This window comes from Pleurodeles waltl, chromosome 6 (genome assembly GCF_031143425.1).
Source record: "Pleurodeles waltl isolate 20211129_DDA chromosome 6, aPleWal1.hap1.20221129, whole genome shotgun sequence".
NCBI lineage: Eukaryota > Metazoa > Chordata > Amphibia > Caudata > Salamandridae > Pleurodeles > Pleurodeles waltl.
In genome coordinates this window covers 819,764,843-819,786,946 of record NC_090445.1, presented here as the reverse complement: position 1 = coordinate 819,786,946, position 22,104 = coordinate 819,764,843, and the positions used below count along the sequence as shown (strand labels likewise).

The window sequence follows — 22,104 nt, the reverse complement described above, 5'->3', positions numbered from 1 at the left end:
GATACGTAACTTACCCTCCACTATACCCACTTCAAGTAAACCTTGCTAAAATCAAAAGCACCCAACCACCCATTTCTCTCTTTAAAAATAATAATGTATTCTAATGATGTGAACGTATCTATTTGTAGGAAGTTGTCTGTCTGCACTATTTCAAAGTAAGGAATAGTATGCACAGAGTCAAAGGGTTCCCACTTAGAGGTAAGATAGTGGCAAAAATAGATAATACTAATGCTCTATTTTGTGGTAGTGTGGTCGAGCAGTAGGCTTATCAAAGGAGTAGTGTTAAGCATTTTTTGTACATACACAAGCAATAAATAAGGAACACACACTTGGAGACAATTCCAGGCCAATAGGTTTTTGTATAGAAAAATATATTTTCTTAGTTTATTTTAAGAACCACAGGTTCAAGATTTACATGTAATACTTCAAATGAAAGGTATTGCAGGTAGGTACTTTAGGAACTTTGAATTAGCAAAATAGCATATACAGTTTTCACATAAATCACATATAGCTATTTTAAAACTAGACACAGTGCAATTTTCAACAGTTCCTAGGGGGAGTAAGAGTTTGTTAGTTTTTGCAGGTAAGTAAACCACCTACGGGGCTCAAGTTTGGGTCCAAGGTAGCCCACCGTTGGGGGTTCAGAGCAACCCCAAAGTTACCACACCAGCAGCTCAGGTCCGGTCAGGTGCAGAGGTCAAAGTGGTGCCCAAAACGCATAGGCTTCAATGGAGAAGGGGGTGTCCCGGTTCCAGTCTGCCAGCAGGTAAGTACCCGCGTCTTCGGAGGGCAGACCAGGGGGGTTTTGTAGGGCACCGGGGAGGACACAAGTCCACACAGAAAGTACACCCTCAGTGGCACGGGGCGGCCGGGTGCAGTGTGCAAACAAGCGTCGGGTTTGTAATAGAAAGCAATGGGAGACCCAGGGGTCTCTTCAGCGATGCAGGCAAGGGGGGGGGCTCTTCGGGGTAGCCACCACCTGGGCAAGGGAGAGGGCCACCTGGGGGTTGCTTCTGCACTGGAGGTCAGATCCTTCAGGTCCTGGGGGCTGCGGGTGCAGTGTCCCAACCAGGCGTCGAGTTCTTAGAAGCAGGCAGTCGCGGTCAGGGGGAGCCTCGGGATTCCCTCTGCAGGTGTCGCTGTGGGGGCCCAGGGGGGTCAACTCTGGCTACTCACGGTCTCGCAGTCGCCGGGGAGTCCTCCCTGAAGTGATTGTTCTCCACAAGTCGAGCCGGGGGCCGTCGGGTGCAGAGTGTCAAGTCTCACGCTTCCGGCGGGAAACGCGAGTTGTTTCAAAGTTGCTTCTTTGTTGCAAAGTTGCAGTCTTTGGTGAACAGAGCCGCTGTCCTCAGGAGTTCTTGGTCCTTCTAGATGCAGGGCAGTCCTCTGAGGCTTCAGAGGTCGCTGGTCCCTGTGGAAAGCCTCGCTGGAGCAGTGTCTTTAGAAGTGGGGAGACAGGTCGGTAGAGCTGGGGCCAAAGCAGTTGGTGTCTCCGTCTTCTCTGCAGGGTTTTTCAGCTTAGCAGTCCTCTTCTTCTTAGGTTGCAGGACTCTAGTTACCTAGGTTCTGGGAGCCCCTAAATACTGAATTTAGGGGTGTGTTTGGGTCTGGGAGGGCAGTAGCCAATGGCTACTGTCCTTGAGGGTGGCTACACCCTCTTTGTGCCTCCTCCCTGAGGGGGGCACATCCCTATTCCTTTTGGGGGAATCCTCCAAAATCAAGATGGAGGATTTCTAAAGGCAGGGGTCATCTCAGCTCAGGACACCTTAGGGGCTGTCCTGACTGGTGGGTGACTCCTCCTTGTTTTTCTCATTATGCCCCTGGACTTGCCGCCAAAAGTGGGGGCTGTGTCCAGGGGGGCGGGCATCTCCACTGGCTGGAGTGCCCTGGGGCATTGTAACACGAAGCCTGAGCCTTTGAGGCTCACTGCTAGGTGTTACAGTTCCTGCAGGGGGGATGTGTGAAGCACCTCCACCCAGAGCTGGCTTTTGTTTCTGTCCTCAGAGAGCACAATGGCCCTCACCACATGGGGTCAGAAACTCATCTCTCAGCAGCAGGCTGGCACAGACCAGTCAGTCCTGCACTGAACAATTGGGTAAAATACAGGGGCATCTCTAGGATGCCCTCTGTGTGCATTTTTTAATAAATCCAACACTGGCATCAGTGTGGGTTTATTATTCTGAGAAGTTTGATACCAAACTTCCCAGTATTCAGTGTAGCCGTTATGGAGCTGTGGAGTTCGTTTTTGACAGACTCCCAGACCATATACTCTTATGTCTACCCTGAACTTACAATGTCTAAGGTTTTGCTTAGACACTGTAGGGGCATAGTGCTCATGCACCTATGCCCTCACCTGTGGTATAGTGCACCCTGCCTTAGGGCTGTAAGGCCTGCTAGAGGGGGGAATTACCTATGCCACAGGCAGTGTGAGGTTGGCATGGCACCCTGAGGGGAGTGCCATGTCGACTTAGTCATTTTCTCCCCTCCAGCACACACAAGCTGGCAAGCAGTGTGTCTGTGCTAAGTGAGGGGTCCCTAGGGAGGCATAAGACATGCTGCAGCCCTTAGAGACCTTCCCTGGCATCAGGGCTCTTGGTACCAGGGGTACCAGTTACAAGGGACTTACCTGGGTGCCAGAGTTGTGCCAATTGTGGAGACGAATGGTACATTTTAGGTGAAAGAACACTGGTGCTGGGGCCTGGTTAGCACTTTCATTACCACAGCTTTCACATTTTTCACTTCCATTGCTATATGCCTATGTGCACGCTTTCAAAGAGGATTGTACTTTTTTCATTTCAAATATAAATACGCTATACATTTAAAATGATGTTTCTAAAGCACTTACTTAGTGTATTACGAGGATAAAACCGCACATTTTTCAGCTTTATCAATATGTAATTGTTCATGAGCTCGCTTCAGTAACCTACTCTTACATGTACATCGACCTACCTCTACTTCTACTTTCATCAACCTCTACTTACCTCAACCATTACATACACTCAACTCTACTTACATTTACTTGTACCTACACCAACTTGTAACTACCTGTAACAATATATACAACTACCTCTACCTACACCCAACTCTGCCTCTGCATATACCTATCTCTGCCTACCTCTCTCTACCTACACTTCTACCTACTCCTGTCTCTGCCTTCACCTACCTACACTTACCTTTAACTGCGCATAGCTCTACCTGCACCTCCCTTGACTTTTACTTACCTCTATTTCTGCCTACTTCTAATGTTAACTATCGTTAACTACCAATACTTCTTCCTAAACCCACTTCTATCTACATCTACCTCACATACAAATGCCTTTCCCTACCTCTACTGCTATTTATCTATACCTACCTCTACTTACTTCTACCTTTACTTACACCTACCTCTATCTTTACCTACACATACCCCTATTTACACCTATACCAACCTCTACCTACAGCCATCTCCACTTATACCTACACATACCTTTACCTCTACCTACCTTCAAATTTATAATTTTGACTACCTTTCTCCACTATAACCTACCTTAACTTAAACCAACCCATACCTACATTAACCTCTACCTACATTTACCTCTACCTATCTCTAATACCACCTTTCTCTACTACAATCTACCTCTACCTACAATTACCTTTATCTATACATACCTCTGTCTACACTATCCTACTTCTACCTATCTCCATCTCAATGTACCTCTATCACTAACTACCTCTACCTACATCGACCTCTACCCACAACTTCTTCTAGCTACCTGTACCTATAATTACAACTACCTATACCTACACTTATCCACCTCTGTGTACACCTACCTCTACCTCCCAATACCTACACCTATCTCTACCTACTTCTAATGCTGACTATGTTTACCTACACCTACTTCTTCATATACCTACTTCTACCATTACATGCAAATGCCCTTACCTACCTCTACTGCAATTTAGCTCTACCTGTACCTACCTCTACTTCCACTTATCCTCTACCTACTGTTACCTTTACCTAAACCTACTTCTACCTACACATACCTCTATTTACACCTACACTAATTTCTAGCTACACCAGTCTCTACCTATACCTACACATACATTTCCCTCTACCTACCTTTCCCTCTACAAACATTATTACTACCTTACTCTAATATAACCTACCTTCGCCTACACCAAACTGTACCAAAATATACCTTTTCCTACACCTATGTCTAATACTTCCTTTCTTTACTACCACCTACCACTACTTACACCTACCTTTATCTATACATACCTCTTCCTACGCCTATTCTACTTCTACCTCTTTTCTCTACATATCTCTAATACCTACCTCTACCTACACCCACCTCTACCTTAAAATAACTATTCAAACTTGACTTTATCTACCCCTACATTTAATACTACCTTCCTATACCTACGCCTAAGTCTATATACCTGTACCTACACAAACAACTACCTCTACCTACACCTAGCTCTAGCTCTACCTATACCTCCTCTTTTTACACCTATCTCTACCAACACGTTCACCTATACCTTCCTTTACCTATACATATCTCTACCTACACCTATCTCTACCTCTTACTACTTTAACTAAGGCCTACCTATACCTACCTTTTCCCATAACTACCTTTAACTCTACCTACACCTGCCTCTCACTACACATACACCTGCCTTTACCTCTAGTGATATTTACCTCTAATTATACCTATCTACACCTACCTCTACTTATTTATACTTTTACCTACACCTACCCCTATAACAACCTACACATACCCTTATTTACACATAATCCTACCTATACCTACACTTATCTCTACTTATGCTTACACATACCTTTACCACCACCTAATTTGACATCTACCTAGTTTTATTAGTATCTTTCTTACCACAACCTACCTCAACTTACATCCACTTATACCTATACCTACCTTTACCTACCTACATCTATCTTTACCTCAACATACACCTATCTGTGCCCCTACGTTCACCTAACTCTAACTACATACCTTTACGTCTATTACTACCTTTCACTACCACTACCACCCTCTGCCTAAACCTACATCTACCTCCAGCTGCACATACTTTTACCTTTACATACCTTTACCTCTACCTATCTCTAATAAAACCTGTCTATTACTTCCTACCTTTACCTACACCTACCGTTACTTATACATACCTCTGCCTACACCTACTTTACTTATACCTATCTCTATTTCTACGTACCTATATCGCTAACTGTCTCTGCCTACATCTATCTCTATCTACTCCAATCTCTACCTACACATACCTCTACCTACACCTACTTTCATTTATATATACCTTTATCTACACCTACTTTTCACACTTCCTGTTCTAGCTCTACTTACCTTTACCGCTAACTACCTCTACTTAAACATATCTCTCTTTACCTACACCTGTGTCACCTATACCTACCTACCTATGTCCACACATACCTATGTACATCTATCTCTACCTCTAAGTAAACCTACCTCTACCTCCATCTACACCTAACTCTACTTCTACCTAACTTTACTTACACCTACCTTTATTAACACCTACAACTCCACCTACATAGACATCTCCCTCTACCTACAACCACATGTACCTACCTTCACCAACTTCACCCTTCCCTACCTCAACCTACACCTACCGTTACCTACATGCATCTCTACCTATATCTACCTGATTTATACATACCTTTATCTACACCTAGTTTCTACTCTTTATCTGTATCTACCGTTACCTCTACCAAACCTCTATCTACACCTACCTCTACCTGCAACTATTTCATCTATACCTAACTCTATCTACACATAACTCTACCTACCTCTACCTCTACTTCTATCTACACCTTACTCTTTCCCTACTTCTACCTACCTTTTCTAACTTTGCTTACACCTACCTTAACTTACACCTACCTCTACCTACATATACACCTACCTCTACACTCACCTGTACCTACCTCTACACTCACCTCTACCGTTCTCTCTTTACCTACCTCTATTACCTACTTTATCTGCCCCTGCCTCTATGTACACCTACCTCTGTTTATCTACATCTACTTTAAGTACACCTTCTTTGCATACTTCTTTAAAACACATACATTTAAAATAAATTACAAGCGCTACCCTTTCAAACAAAATAAATATTAACTAAAGTGCTACAGTTCTTCACCCTTACTACAGCTTCAAGTCTTTTGTTAACGCTATTTTTTTTATTTCCCCCCTACATCGTTGGACCTGGCCGGTAACTACATTTATTATTCCACTTAATAAAGCAAAGCAGCAGAACAGTAAAAAAAAAAAAAAAAGAATGCTAAGCAGCCTAAAACAGCAACTTATCTGGGGAACATACACTTCACGTCTTCCTGTTGAATTAACAGAATAGGCTTATGGGCACAAACAATGTGTTATATAACCGAAATAATTGCTTAAGTAAAGCGTTCCAAAACCTTCAGGTTTAATTTAATCTACATATAAATTTGGTCTTTAATTTTAATTGGGCCCTTCTGTTTTTGTACTATTACATACATATGCGGTTAGTTAGTAACTGTAAATACTTTTTTAAAGTCTATCTGTAATGCCTTACCATGGTTGCATATTTTGCTTTACTTAGCAGCATTTTAAACACACGTTTACTTTTCATTCTCAAACCTAAACTAATTATATGCTACGAAGCACATCAGGTGCTAATAAACTTTTTAGGTCGAGTCTGCAAGCGCTCTGACCTGTTGCAATCTACCTGTGGCTTTTAACCACGCCCACTTCACGCTCAGCACTATCACTCATTCGTGGGCTTGCCTTTAAAAAATTATTTGTTATCATTGGTAAATGCTTACGCTTGTCCCTCCTTGGGCGGTTTGGTTACTGCCTTGGACATCGACCCTGTTACATGGATAATTGCACGTTTGCCAATACGTTTGACTGTGGGCAAACTTATTTTTCCTTTTGTCTCTCTTTTTCGCACTCGTGCTCATGGCGGGTGTGGCGCTTTGAATCAGCTCACTTATGTCAACTGTTACTTTTTGTTTTCAATTTAAGTGGCAAGAAAAGTCCATTTAGGAATTTACAACTTTAACACCTGTAACATGCACAAAGCGAGGCCCATTGCAAATGCTTGTTTGTACATTGTCAAACAAGTATGTTCTCATGGCCATTCTCTGGGTAGATATGGTGCTTTGACTGTTCAGCTGTTGCTGTTGGTTGTGCATGTGGGTTCAAACTGTGCTATTGCTCCAGAATGTTTTCTTTGGATGAGTTGTTTCATTTTGTTTTCAATGGTTATCTCGATTGGAGTGGCCTAAATACAGAAATAAAAACCTTTGACTATGGACAAAGTAACATAGGATTTCTTGGCTGTAAAATTCTTATAGGAAGTGAACAGATACGAAGCAAGTAGGATATATAGGTAATGACATAATGATGATGACTGACTTCTATAGAGTGTAGAAAAATACCTTGAGTGAACAAGCTTCTAAAAATGTGCTTACTATGCGCAGTGGTAGCTGGAGTACACTGTAAGTATCTGGTGAACAAACAACGCCTGTAGAGCTCATTGCTGTACATTTTCTTAAACCTCTGCTCAGGTTTCTGTTCTTGACATTTGGCTTCAAGTTCTTAAGTAGCTGGCAGCCTGAAAATCCGAACAAGTTCTGTTGGTTATGAGAGTGTTCTGTTTTCCAGATCTCTGCTCGTCATTTAGGGTACCCCCATTTTTTATCAATGTTATCTTTTTCGATTTTCATATCGTTTTGCTTTGAATCCTCTTCAGGCAACCCAAAAGTAACCAGTGTTTTTTTGTAATAGTTCTGTCCTTGACTGGGCAGGTCCTGAGCACGCCATTATTTGTAAAACCATAATATAAAATGTCCATTGGGATGTCGTGCAGGTTCCCAAGTGCCATTGCTTATTCACAGGATTTTACTATAGATTACTTTGTTGTAGACTTGACAAGAACCAACAGCAACAACTAATTGCTTTATGCGTTCAGTCTTAGATCAGTGGCACACAGAAAAGACACAAGAGCCTGCATGAAAAATTTAATAAAATATTTCTGAAATTATATGGTGTTTAGTCACCTCTGAAAAGAGTGAGCTAAATTAATAGATTTAACCATACAACGAGGATGGGCTGGCCAGATTTTGGTTTGGAGTTTGGGGTACTGTATGATATGGGATGAAATACTCCAGGTATTCAAGGCCTCTGGACATTGCTGAAATGATTGAGCATATTAGTACAGTTGTGACTAATAACTAAAACATTTGAAATCTTCTTCTTTTGATTCCTCCTCTGATATTGAATTCCTTTGGTGACTGAAAAGCTTTCGTCAGCATTCTATATATGGAGCAGTGAACTTTCTGCCTTCCGGTCAGTATTGATGGACAGTGCCTCAGCCTTGCAGGACTCTTTTGCTCGGTTTTCAGACAAGGCACAGTGTAGCCTGCATACAAAAGCACATAGTGAACGAATGTCTAATTAATTTAAATGATTGTTATAGACGTGTAAATTATGAACAACACCTTAAGGGGTATTGTGGTACTACCTCCAGAGGAACTTAAAGATGTGGGGGCATTAAGTTCGGTGAAATGAGCTTTGCAATTTCCATTAAGAGCTCACAGCGCTTGTCATTGTTATTGAAAATCCCACGAAAAGCATTACATGTAATATTGCCCCTTTCCTCATTCTATAAAATAACACCATAACACACTGTTTTTAGTAGGTGTTTTCTGTTAACGTTTAGCAAGGGGTTGCCATTATTTTGTTCCTTATATTTTTATGGCAAAATAAATTGGTTTCTGTTTTGAGAAATAAATGACATAACAAATGTTTATTTTAGGAAACAAGAAGGCAGAAGAAAACCTTAAAAAAAACTCGTAGATTTATAGTTGATGTGGTGGAAGTAAGTGGCACAACTTCAAAGATAGTGACAGATAATGATTCAAGAAGTGAAGAAATGCGAGATCTTAGGTGAGTACCACACGTAAAAGTAATGAGAGAAATTAATATATTTTGTTCTTTACCAGAGATCCAAAAGTATTGTGATTTTGTCAAATATGTTTGTATTATTGTTTTCCTTTCAAACACAATGAAACTGTGTACTAGCTTTTCTAAATTGTTGTTGCTCTAAAGTGTTTTTTTTTAGCTTTTGCAACTAGTGCTTCTGTCTTAGGCGAAAGCATTTTTTATCTATGCTATGTGCATTTTGTTCTTGTCTGTAAAGAGCATGGTGATTTTAATTTCAAGTCATTCACCACAGTATGATGCTTCCACCCACGTACTCTGCTTGTCTGGAGTATTGCTTTCTATTACAAATTACTCACACAGCAGCAGCATCATTATTAGTTACAGCTCATCCAAATGAGCCTACTGTATTGAATTCTCAATTCCCTTTTTTAATTTGGGGAATTAGCTAATGTGGTGTATTTAGTTTCCCTTCATGTTACTAGCATGTTCCTGCAACTTACTTACCATTCTAGGTATTTTTGAAAGATCTGTTTATTGAGCCAATCCAAAAACCATCACATAATTGAGCCAAAGAAAAACACTGCTATCAAGTTACATTTTGAAAAAAGCCTCCATAAAACAACAGCACTGAAACAAAAAGACTTGCATCCGCCTAAGGAATAGTCAATAATAAAGGGGAGAAGAATAGAAGAGCTGGAACACAGAAAATATCACAGTTGTATCCCCTTCAAATATTATTTCTTTGAAATCCCAAGACTGTTATAGCACTTAACATCAAGCGCCTCATAAAGTGACATAAAGAAATTACAGCGAAGCTCAAACGTACTTAAACCTCAAACCCCTGGAGCCCACCCTCGCCTTATTGCTGTCCTGGAGGTCCAGAGCAATCTGGGACTGGGTAAAACCCAGAACACCTGTAGTCTGGCAGAGAACCAAAAGTAGGCTTCAGATTAGTTTGTCAGCAGTCTGGACTTCTTGGTTTTGCTCAAATCTGGGAAAACCAGCAGTTTGCAAGCTCAAAATGTTCTAAATGTGATGCACTGACTCTCTGCAACGGTTCTTCCAGGTCAATTATAACAGCCCCAACCTCTGCTGTCAAGTCCCTTGTGACTTGGTTGGAATCATGTAAGCCCCACTGGCCTTCTGTAAGGTCTTGAAATCAGCATCAAGAGAATCATTTCTCAGTAAAACAGCACATCAGGAGTTTTAAGCTCCTCTCCATTGGCAAGGGGCAAAGCCCAGGTACTCTGATTCCTTTTTGTGTTTGCTATCAGTGTTATCCGGACACCCCAAGTAGTGCCACTCCAGTTTCTGGACTGAGTTATAACACAATTTTAAACTCCTCATCAACTTGTGTTTTCTCTTCTGTCGATTTGACATGCTACTCCACTGCCAGAAATGTCTAGTCTAAGCACAGACTCTGCTTCTTTCTGCAGTTAACCTTCCGTTTCTGTTCTTCAGTTTAGTTTTCATCAATGACACTTTCTGGTTAATGACATTGGTAGTTTCTCTCATGTCCTGAAGGAGGTAAAAAGGTACAGATTCTTCCTGAGTAAGGCCAGCCAGGAATCCCAGGCCATGATTGTCTGTGGTTTTCTAGTTGTTACCATGATATTCAGAACACTGCAGAGCATGACCTTCTGAGATGGCAAGGGGGAAATCTGAGTTCTTCCTACCCCCCCCCCTTATGTTTCTCGGTCTTGGATGGCATGATGGAGTCCCAGAATCACATTGCAAATATCAAAGGCTAGGTGCTCCCTGCTAGTAGTCGGGGGCACCACAGACTTCTCCATAACTAACAGTTTTGCTACTGCTGCGGAACTGGGCTGGCAGATGGATTCATCCCTCCACACTCAATACTGCTTTAGCAAAACTGAATTGCAAAAAACATCACTGCTTCCTATCACCATACTAAGCAAACCCGATATGGAGCTACTGTAGGGGCGCTAGTTTCATCACAAAGCTCTCCATGTGACAGCAGCTGACGAGCTCCTGCCATCCCCTTCAACTCTTTGTCTCGTGGGTCTCCCCTTCTGGAGGCTCCCTTCAGCTAGAGTCTTCGTTCTCCACCCAGTTCCCATCTTTGGAAGAGGAGGGGGTAGTGGCCACTACTGTTCCTCCAATTTAGCACCTTTTCGACCAAGGAAGAAGCTCCTTTCAGTTATTCAGTCCTCTGAGTCACTGCAGTGGTCCCCCCTTTCAAGGCTTTAGCAAGCAGAGCCTCCATGAGCCCTATGATGGAGCACCGAGTCCCAGCAAGGGAGCCACAACAGAGCACCACAACAAGACTTCAGAATTACTGCCTGGCTGTCTGCGCCCCTTCTCACCTTGGTTTTCACGGCAATTTAAATTCTGAAACAGACCAGCGATGGTTCTCCTTTCAAGTTTTAAGAGTACCTACCCCTCAACTCTACTGAAAAAAAACAGTTTTGACTTACCATAAGCAATAGTACAATCTTAATAATTTTGGTAGTCTAATGCCAGATAAAAAATTAGTGCTCTTGTTTATACCAACATGTTTTGTGAATATTTCTCACCTTATCAGGGCAAAACATGTAATTCATATCCACTTTCAGCCTACTCTCCATTTACAACATCTTATTTACAATATAGTGAGTTAGATGTGACATGTCGATCATTTTCATTTAAAGATTATTTCTGTTCTACATGGCTGCTACTTTATTAGCAGTACCTGGGGCATGGTTATCCCTTCTTTCAGCTTTAAGAAGTTTTCGAATATTATTAAACAAAGTAAGGGTGTGGAAGGTTCCGCCAACTCTCAACAGTATCTTTTTGACTATTGAACTTCCCAGTTTGGTGGGTTGTTTGGGTGGGGAAGGGACGTAACAGCTCTTGGTTAGGTCGCCTCTCTGCAGTCAAATAATGGTGCCATTGCACGTCCCCTCTAGCATTCCAATTGTGTCTGCTCCACCCAAATTCACAGGGCTCTTTGTACCTTTCTCCACATTGATTCTCTAAAGACAAGGGAGGGGCAGATCCTGTTCAGTTTCTTGTATCTACACTTCAGAAAATGAACAATTCCTCTGTTAGATACTTACTCGAAAGGCAAGCAGCTGTAACCAATTCTACTTCTTCGTTACTTCCAAGCCGGGTCCACACAAGGCTGGATGGCCTTGCAGTGCTAATCACTGCATGTAGCCTCTGAACTGAAGAATTGAATATTTCTTTCTGATCTGCTTCTGTTAAGTTTGTTAGTGAGACTAATTTCAACCTGTAGCTGAAATAATATACAATCGCCACACTCTGTTAGCATGGCCAAGAAATCCCTGCACACAACAGAACTGCTGAAGCACTATTTGATTCCTGAAGGACACTTATTCATCGGGGCACCCATAGACTGTGCCTTTTCATTGAAGCTAAAACGTATTATCTATTGGCAGGTCTGCTCTAGAAGACAGATCCTGGTGTGTCTGTTTGCAGACTCCTCTGGATTTGCTTTTCGTTTTGGAATGGGGAGTGCATATGTGTGTTAATTATCCTAGTGTGGATGGGTTCAAAAATAGAAAACCCTTCATGTAAATATTAGTAAGTTAACTGTCAACCTAGATCTCATGTTAATTAAGGTTTTGCTGATGGGGCATGGCCAGCAAGCGGCAGCACTAGCAGTGTGCTCTGGCCCGTCAGCAGAAATCCTACAACATCCTGACTCCCCACCCCGCATCAGCAGGTGGTAAAGCTGTCTGGGACTGGGGCTGTGGCGGTCGAGGAGGCAAAGGGCCGAGGACAAGGGACAGCTGGGAGGGCCCTGGGCCTAGCCAAGCAACGCAGCCGGAGGTGGGGCCACGCAGCAGGGAGTGCGGCAGACCCTGAGGCCTTTTGCGGATGACCCGGAGAAGGCATGAAGGGGAGGTGCGGCCTGTACGAAGCGGGTGCAGCAGAAGGTAAGGCCTAGAGGAGCAGTGCGGCTGGAAGTGGGGTCCTGCGGCGCAATGGGGAGCGTGGCAGCCTCTGAGGCCTTTGGCCCCCCTCAGGCTGGTACGAGAGCTGGGGGCAGCCCTACCTAGGCAGAGAAGTGACAACTGAAAGGGGGCCTGCCCCCTCCCCCATTGGCCGTAAAGATGTGTGGGCCGACTGTCAAGAACTGGCAGCCTGACCTTGGAATGGAAGCCATTACGGGGAGGAACAGCCTGCACATAGCGGGCCCATCGGGTAGTGAGGCCTACTCTGGGGACCAGTGGGGAAAGGCAGTGTTTTGTTGGTGGGGGGTGATAGGGGAGGACGCACCCACCCGCCTTCCTAGAATATCCTAGGGCTGAAGACCGTGAATGAGCCACGGTGCTGCGAGGCTCCACCAGGAGTAAGATTTGGCACCCAAACCGAGTGCCTTGAAGTAGATGGTGTCCCGGAGCGGAGTAGATGACGGCAATGAAGTAGGTTTCACTGGTGTTACAGTTGTGGGGGGGGTTGCACTGAACTGGAGAACCCCCATGCCGCCTCGCCCAGTGGCGGTCGCTACCCAAAGGCAAAAACATCAATCCAAATGTGGTGGCCTCCGAGATTGGCTAGCACAGAGTTGCCCATGCGACTCCTGTTGTGGTGCAGATGAGTCCCGGGAGATCCGAGACTTGAGCGGAGGGCACAAACGATGACCACGGGGCAGTGCAGGGAACTTGGGATCCCCCGCCCCTACTGAACATTGAGAACCCTCTTTAGTTCCTGTGGCTCACCTGCCATAGAACCTGGTCAACAGCACCAGCAGGGCGGACAGACTTGAAATAGTGCCCAGGTGTCGAACAGTCTGGACCATCATTTAGGGTGGGCCTCTCTTCACCAGATTTATAAAACATTACAGTATGGGTAAAGACAGAGCGGCCAGGAGTACACAGCAGACACAAAATGGATCGATATACTGTGCAGGCCGCAGGTGGTGGTCAACATGATTGAGGTGGGTGGGGGAGCTGCGCAGACCCTTGCGGAGCCCTGTGGGTCACAAATATTAGCAGCCATAGAGTCAACGGGGCAAGCGGTGCAAATGAAAATCAACGCCATTGCACTAGCTGTGAATCTTCTCCCGGCTGACCTACGTAGGGTGGAGGAAATATTAACAGAGACAGAAAATCAGGTGAAGGAACAGCGCAATTAGATGCCAAAACTTGGAGCCACAGTGACAACTCTTAAAGCCCGCTCAAAATCACTGGAGGCCTGCATCGAGGACACAGAGGTTAGATCCAGTAGAAACAATCTCAGGTTCGTGGGATTCCCTGAGAGGTCAGAGGGGAACAGGCCGGAGACATTTCTGGAAGAATGGATAGCGTCAGCCCTCCCGACAGTGAATCTCTCTAAAGTTTTTGCAATTGAACAGGACCATTGGACTTTGGCCCCGCCGCTTCCACCAGGGTCACCCTGTGCACTATCATCCTGGACTAGACCAGAGCAGTGCAGCTGCAGAGACAGTCCTACAGTGGGATGAAGCAAAAACTAAAAGCCATGGGACTGAAATATATGCTTATGTACCCTGCTAAACTAAAGGTACTTCACAAGGGCTGCATGCACTTTTTTGCAACACCAGAGGATGCCTGGGACTGGTTGGAGGTCCATGAAGATGACTGCATCCCAGAACAGAGCACTGGCCTTGCGTGCCTCGGGCTGGCATTTCAATCCCACAGAGATCTTGACTCAGCAGCAGGAGATGTAGAAAATCCCTCCCCTCTGCAGAGGGGATTGCTGTGTGTCCGGATGGCTCCTTGGAACATGAGTCACGGAGGCTGGAGAGGGAAGAGGTGAGGGCCTTGGTTGAGTCCGTCACTTGCGCTGGGCTGCTTGAAGAGACGGCCGACATGCAAGTAGGTTCCCTGTGGTCACAGGTGGAGGCGGAGGCGTGTCAACAACACCAATAGCAGCAAAATTACTACACGAAGGACAACCACGGAGGGGTTTGTGCCTGGACGGGAAGACGCAGTGAATAATACAGCAGATTACTACTGATTACAATAATGCCCCCCCCTGGCCACATACTGATGCAGGGGACATTTATGATGGTTACCAGCTTGGTTCCCTTATTGTTGGCACTGGGTAATAGAGAGACATAATAGCAGGCATGGGCCGGTGTGTATGGGGGTACAGGGGCATCATTAGAGAGGGGGCCAGAGGAAAACATAAGGGGGAATCTTGCTCAACCTCTCTGCAAATTTTCATTTTTTTCTTACACTTAATATTCATAATCTATTCTTTTCTATTCATTACACCTAGCGTTATTCAGTCTACATCTTCCCTGTATCCTTCGCTTATCTCTAGGGTGTGGGATACGCAGTGGGAACCCTAAACATACACTGGGTCCGAAGGGACGGGACACGCAGTTGGTGGAGCACCTCTTTCCCTTGTAGTTACACAATGTAGGGAGTTTCCTCCTTGTGAACCCCACTGTGCCTAGCTAGACTGGAGAAATTTTAGTTTTGCTATTTATTAGGGTTGGGCTCTACTGGGGGTTGGGCAAACACCAGTTATGTTTCAGAATGTTTGCCCGGGGGAGGGAGGTTTGTTATGCTGCTGTTTTTGAATAACTATGTGCACAGGAGGAACAACATTATGTCAAGTGGACAGAGGGGAGGTATGGGCACAGAAGTCTCATGCATGGAGAACACAAGGTATTGCTTGAGTTATGGCTAATACAGTTTGAATGCTTACTTGGAATTTGAGAGGCCTGAATACGTTTATAAAAAGATATCGAACTTGCACATACCTTAAGAGAACACATGCCAATATAGTGTTTGTTCAAGAAACACACCTGCCCAAAAACTCAAAAAAAAAAAAAAAAGATGGCTGGACAATTCTACTCTTCTACCTATTCCTTATATGCCTGAGAAGTGTCTATAGGGGAGGGTCCGGGTACCCTGATCCAGCTGAGGGGAAACGTGCTCAATATCACTGGGAGATATGTGCTGCTGCATGGCTTGCTGATTTGTGTGGAAGTATGCCTGATAAGTGTGTATGCTCTCAATACAGACAACAGGATTTTTTTTCCAGCACTTGCAACTGAATTAATACCATACATGGGGTTACCTACGATATGGGTGGGAGATTTCAACTGCATCTTAGATGGTCAGCGTGACAGACACCCACCGCAAAAGGGCACAAAGCCCCATATGACAGCAGGGCTTGCACGAAACTCCGTCTAAATTACAACTAATAGATGTGTGGAGGGAGCTACACCTCAGACTTCAGGAATACTCATGCTGCTCTCCCACTCATGGAGCACATAGCCGCCTAGATTGTTTCCTATTTACTAATGAGGGAATCATAAACGTTCTGAGTGCGAGCTACCAGGTGTGTTTTCTATCTAACCACCCCCTTAGTGGACCAAGTTTGCCATATTGGAGGCTAAACCCGGGGATGCTAGACTACACTGAATATAATTTAGACTTGAGGGAGGCTCTTGGTGGGTACTTTGCCACAAATTGGAACACGGCAGGCTTGAGGGGCGCAGATTGGGGGGCATTTAAGGTAGTGGAAAGGGGAGTCACCCTTACTAAAACATATAGTATCCGAAAGAAACTTGTAAAGGAGTGGTGGAGGGTCGCCTCGCAGCAATGCATGGTGAGCTTAGGGGTACTGAAAGTGGGAATGAAGCACTTGCAGACCTCCATAGAAAGGTGGCAGAAATTTGGGATAGATTAGATTGCTACGTTTGGAAAGACTACTGACAGAAACTGCATAGAGGAGGAGATAGATCGGGTTGTCTATTAGCTTAGCTAGTTAAAAGGGAGCGTCCGCCACCCCTTATACTTGCCCTAAGCAGCACTAATGTAACCCAGGTACTAGGACAAAGGGCAACTGTTGTGCTGTCATCTGGCTCAGGTGTAAACCGCCCTGGGCGGTGTCGACACAGCTGACATGACGAGCTTCTTAGCTCTGCAGCATCTCCCGTGGCTAACAGAGGAACAGGCGAAGGAGCGGATCCCACGATGGAAGATCTGGGGGAGGCCCTCAAGGATATGTCTCACGGCAAGAGTCTGGGCTGGATGGTCTCCCTGTAGAATACTATCAACGGTATGCCGCCCGTATACTCCCGGCACTGAGACTATGTTGGAGGCAAAGAAGCAGACTCACACCCTCCACACATGAGTGAAACTATTATAATCATGCTACCGAAGCCAGAAAAGGCCCACAATGGTCCTGGGTCGTACAGGCCATTATTAATGCTTAATGTGGACATAAAGTTATTGGCCAAGGTGTTGACCCTCCGATTGAACAAGGTCATTACGAGATTGTTCCCTGCCGATCAATGCGGTTTTATCCCAGAGTGGGGGAAGCATTACTCTGAGACATCTGTTGCATGTTATGCATGCCACGGGGCCCTCAGCCCTATAGGTTGCCTTTGGGGTCTTAGATATTGAAAAGACTTTTGACACCCTCTCCTAGTTCTATTTGTAGGAGGTACTCAGACAGATGGGACTTGACAAGGGTTTTGTAGGCTGGGTGGGGCTGTTGTATCACAGGCCGATGGTGCAGGTGGGAGTGGAGGTTTCGGAGATCGACAGCAGCACGCAACAGGTCTGCCCTCTCTCCCCACTCCTATTTTCCCTGGCCATGGAACCATTGGCGATATACCTTAGGGAACAGATGAGAGAGTGGGGGATGAGGGTGGGGGACCAGACCCACATTGTGTCTATTATGTATGCAGACGATATATTCGTATTTATACGGGTCCCAGAGCGGTTGGTCCCAAGACTGCTGCGGGTGATGGAGGACTTTGGGAGGGTGTCAAGGCTGATGGTTAACCGCAGCAAAACAATACTGTTCCCGCCTGCTGCACTGGCTAGGACTAATGCTGAGGGTCTGCTGGACTTGGGCCCCCTGTAGGAGTTACAAAGCTTTCGCTATCTCGGGCTGCAGATGAGCCACTAATGCAATACGACCTTAATATGGGTAGAGTGCTGGCAAGTTTACATGAATCATTCCAGTTCTGGAGGTGGCTGCCATTGTCTGTTATGGGCAGAGTGGCACTTAATAACATGATCTTACTACTGCGCTGTCTTTATCTTATGCAAAATTTGTTTTGCACTCTGCCTGCATCATTGTTTAAGCAACTAGATAAAATAGTGATGAAATTGGTCTGGGCGGGTGTGAGAAAACAGGGCTGATTGCAGAGGCCCCATAACTTTTTGCCCCCATTTTCCTCTTTTTGCTGGTGTTTTCCTGACTTTGATGGTGCCCTGGGTACTGCTAACCAGTCCCAGGGCCTGTGCTCTGTGTAAAATCAATATGCAAATTAGGCTAATTATAATTGGCTAAGTTAACCTACCTATAAGTCCCTAGTATATGGTAGGGCATGTAGGTTTAGGGACCACAGCATAGGTGGTGCACACCTAGGTGCACTGCTGAGGTGCCCAGTGTCATTTTAAAGGCAGGCCTGCTTTGCTGGCTGCTTTTAAATTAAAGTTATATGCAAATTCGACTTTGGAATTAAAGGTACTTCCAAAGTCTTAAACTACCTTATTTTTACATATAAGTCACCCCTAAGGTGTGCCCTATGTGCCCCTAGGGCTGGGTGCCATGTTACTATAAGCAGGGACTTTATAAAAATAGATTTATAAGCCCTGGTGAGGTAAAAACAGCCAAATTCGTTTTTCCCTCATTGAAGTAAATGGCCTTCATAGGCTAGAATGGGCAGACTTTATTTTAAATTTTAAAGTCTCCTTAAATGTTACATACCAAGAATTTGGTATCAAATTGATTGTTGTAATAAATCCCACAACTTCCAGTTGTTGGATTTAATATAACTTGTCCAGGTAAAAAGTTTAGACTTTACCTAAAAAGTTGCCAATTTCAGCTCTGCATTGTTTTTGCTGCTGTGCTCTGATTGGCCAGCCTGCAGCAGCTTCTGCCAGGCTGCCTTGATGAGGTGTGAAGTGGCCGGGCTTCACACAAAGGAATGTGCTTGGGGGAGAGAATCTCCCCTCAGCAGATGGTGAGGCAGGAAGGGGGAGGGCTGCCAAACTGGTCTTCAAAGGCAGAGAAGGACATTTGGAGCACCCAGCAACACCCCCACATCCTGCAACCCCAGACAATTAGGTGCCCCCTTGATTAGATTATTAGAGGGCAGGAGAGGGGTGTGTTTATGATTTTTAGCCACACCAGTGGGTGGGCTTAGCCAGATGTAACCTCCAAAAATCAGATTCATCCATGTTGGATTTTTAGAGACTGTTGCCTTCTGGGATGGATTTTTGCCACACTTCCCAGGAAGTGGTCATCACAGGGGGACGACCCTGTCCCTGATTGGAGAACCAGGGCCCCCCTGCTTTTCACCCAGGAGCAAGGATAAAACTGGCAGACCTGCACCCACACCTCAGATCCCTACCAGATTTCAACAAGAAAAGAACTAAAGGAGAAGAAGGACTGCCCTGCTGGACCCCTGGCCTGCACCTGGACCCTGCACTCAGAAGGACTGCACCAGCTGCACACTTGGGCTTCACCACAAGAAGGACTTTGCCTGGCTTCAACTGGTTCAAGGAGGGACTCCCTGTTTGCTACAGGTGAAAAATTGCTAAACCAGAGTCCCCTGCACCAACTCCTGAAGAAAGCGACCAGCTGACCACTGTCCAGTGGCCAAAAAGGAGTTTGCGCCAGGTGCATTCTGGGAGTTGAAGTCCGCACCCCCCAAGGACCATCACAGAACTTCTGGACCCTTGGGGTGAGCTGTGGACCCCAAAAGAACCTTAAAAGAACATCTGGGTGAAGCCCCAGAAGTTTGGAAAAGATTTGAGAATTTTTGGAAAAAAGCTCCAGAGAGGGACCGACCCGCCGCGGAAATTCTAGCCGGCTTGCCTCAACCGCGACCCGGCCTGACTTCGTGGTTCGTCCCGGTAAAGAAAAACATCCAAAAAAGAGACTAAGTCCGAACGTAAAAAGTTGACCGGGACCTCCCAGCCATCGTATCCGAGAAGGGCTCCATGGACGTGAGATCAAGATCCAGGTTTACCCCGGTCGAAGGATTTTCATCTCGAAAAAACGACTAAGTCCGAAGGTAAAAGTCTCCACCGAGGAAACCCACATTGCGTATCCGGACAAGGGCTCCAGGAGGTCGGATTCAACTGGCAGGTTCGTCCCGGTGAAGAAAAACTTCAAAATAAAGACTAAGTCAGAAGGTAACTTTTTAACCGAGGCCTCCCGCGACCTGTAGCCGAGCAGGGCTCCATCGCGGTCGGCCTGAAAGTTTGACTTTGCCCCGGTCGAGGTGCAACCAGATGACCCGATTGGCGCTTTTTGTTTCTAAGCGCTAGAAAAGTAATAATTCTATAAAAATTCATATCTCCGGTTCCCCTGAACCGATTTTAATCGTTTTTGTGTCATTTTAAAGATAAAAATATAAACTATTTTTATAAATTGGTTTTGGATTTTTAAACTGTTTCCTGTGTTTTATTTAATTACTGTTTTGTGATATTTGAATGCTTTACACTTTGTCTCCTAAGTTAAGCCTTGACGCTCGATGCCAAGCTACCAAGGGTTGAGCTGGGATTAATTTACTGAGACCTAACTGTACCTAGGTGGAGGTTAGTGGCTTGTTGCTAGGTGTAGGTACCTACCTGCTCTACCAATAACCCATCTTCCAACAGCGGGCAAATGGAACAGGGGGCCCTCGGACTCCCTGACCTTCAGTTGTATTACCTCGCGGGAAGACTGCAATACGCCGCACTAGGTGCGAGGACACTCCCAATTGAGAAAAAGATTTGCTATCTGGGTCCATAGGAATACAACAGCTGCCTTAACTCTGGTGAGTGGGAGGGGCTGCCCTGAGCAGGTTCAGCTGATAGTTAAACTGGTGACACAAGTTTGCGAGAGGGTAGTCTGCATTGTTCTTCCGCATGTCCCCTGTGCTAGACACCTTACCATTTACTACCCTTTCACCACATCCAGGAGGCCATGGATTTTACTTCACGGATGAGAGGTGGCTGCCTTAATGCAAGCGACTTGTACCTTAACAGTGCCTTCATGTCTCCAGCAGAGGTTGAACTCAAGTATGTTATAAACAGCAACTTATCTAGCAATTTATACAGTATTTGAGTATGTCCAGCACTGCGCGAGAGATATGGACCTCGTATCCGGATAAGCTGGGACAATCCTCACTACTGCAATTGCTTCTAGACCCCAGTTTGTCCAGGGGCATCATATCCCATCTCAGTATGGCCCTGAAGAGCGATGGACAAACTAGCCTCACTCATAACGGTGCAGCCTGGGATGATATACTAGTCAACCCCCCCCCCTTAACATATGGAGAATGGCACAAAACCCGGTCGCAGGTTCAGGAAGTGGCCAGTAACGCCCTTTTTAAACTAGTGCAATGCTACTTCACACCCAGGGCTTACTTTACACCACAGCGCTTGCAAAAAGCATACACATCGGACCTGGCCTGCTGTGCCAGATGCAACAAAACTACGGCTGGGTTTGGACATGTGGAATGGGAGTGTGCACCCGTCAGACAATTTTGGGAAGAAGTAAGACTGGAACTAGATAGGGTAATGGCATGCAGGATGGACTTCTCAGCTCCACACTGCAGCCTGAGTCTACTACCTTTACTCAGGAATGGGAAAAAAAAATAAATACAGGTTTGCGCAGCTGGGACTGGCACTCTTAGGGTAAAATATAGCTATACACCGGGCCACCTGTGAGAGACCGGGGTTGGAGATATGGAGGGTGGATTGCTTGCAGTGGGCTGCGGCTGAGGAAAGTAGACTGTGGCAGGTGTGCAATGATGATGAAGCTGAGAGAGATCTGTAGGAGTGGAAGGATAAAATAGAACAGCTGGTATGCGCTGCATCGGATGGTGAGCAAGTGACTACCCTGTCAACTGCTGTGGAGGGGGCGGGCACACCCGGGGCTATACCTCCTTCCTGATGCACATCACAACCATCCAAATATAACAGTTCATAGCATCCGCATGGGGGCACTCCACATGACTAGACACCACACAGGCTCCCTGAAGCTAGAGGTCAGTCTCGTTTATTGACTGAACCTGAGATTTGTGGCTGGTGTGTGGGGGGGGGGGGGTTTGAGGGAATGGGCTGAGTAGGTACGACGGTGCCTCAGTGGGTCCTTCTACCCTCTTCCCCCTCCTCAGTGTATGTACTTCATGTGTTCTAGATAATCCAATGTGCACCATGGTTTCACATGCCTTTCATGCATAACTTTTGTGTTTTTT

At 45.4% G+C, this 22,104-nt stretch overlaps 1 pseudogene; it reads left to right on the top strand.

Annotated features, from left to right (window-relative positions):
* LOC138301708 (STE20-like serine/threonine-protein kinase) overlaps positions 1–22,104 on the top strand; it is a 207,081-nt pseudogene that overhangs the window by 49,316 nt on the left and 135,661 nt on the right.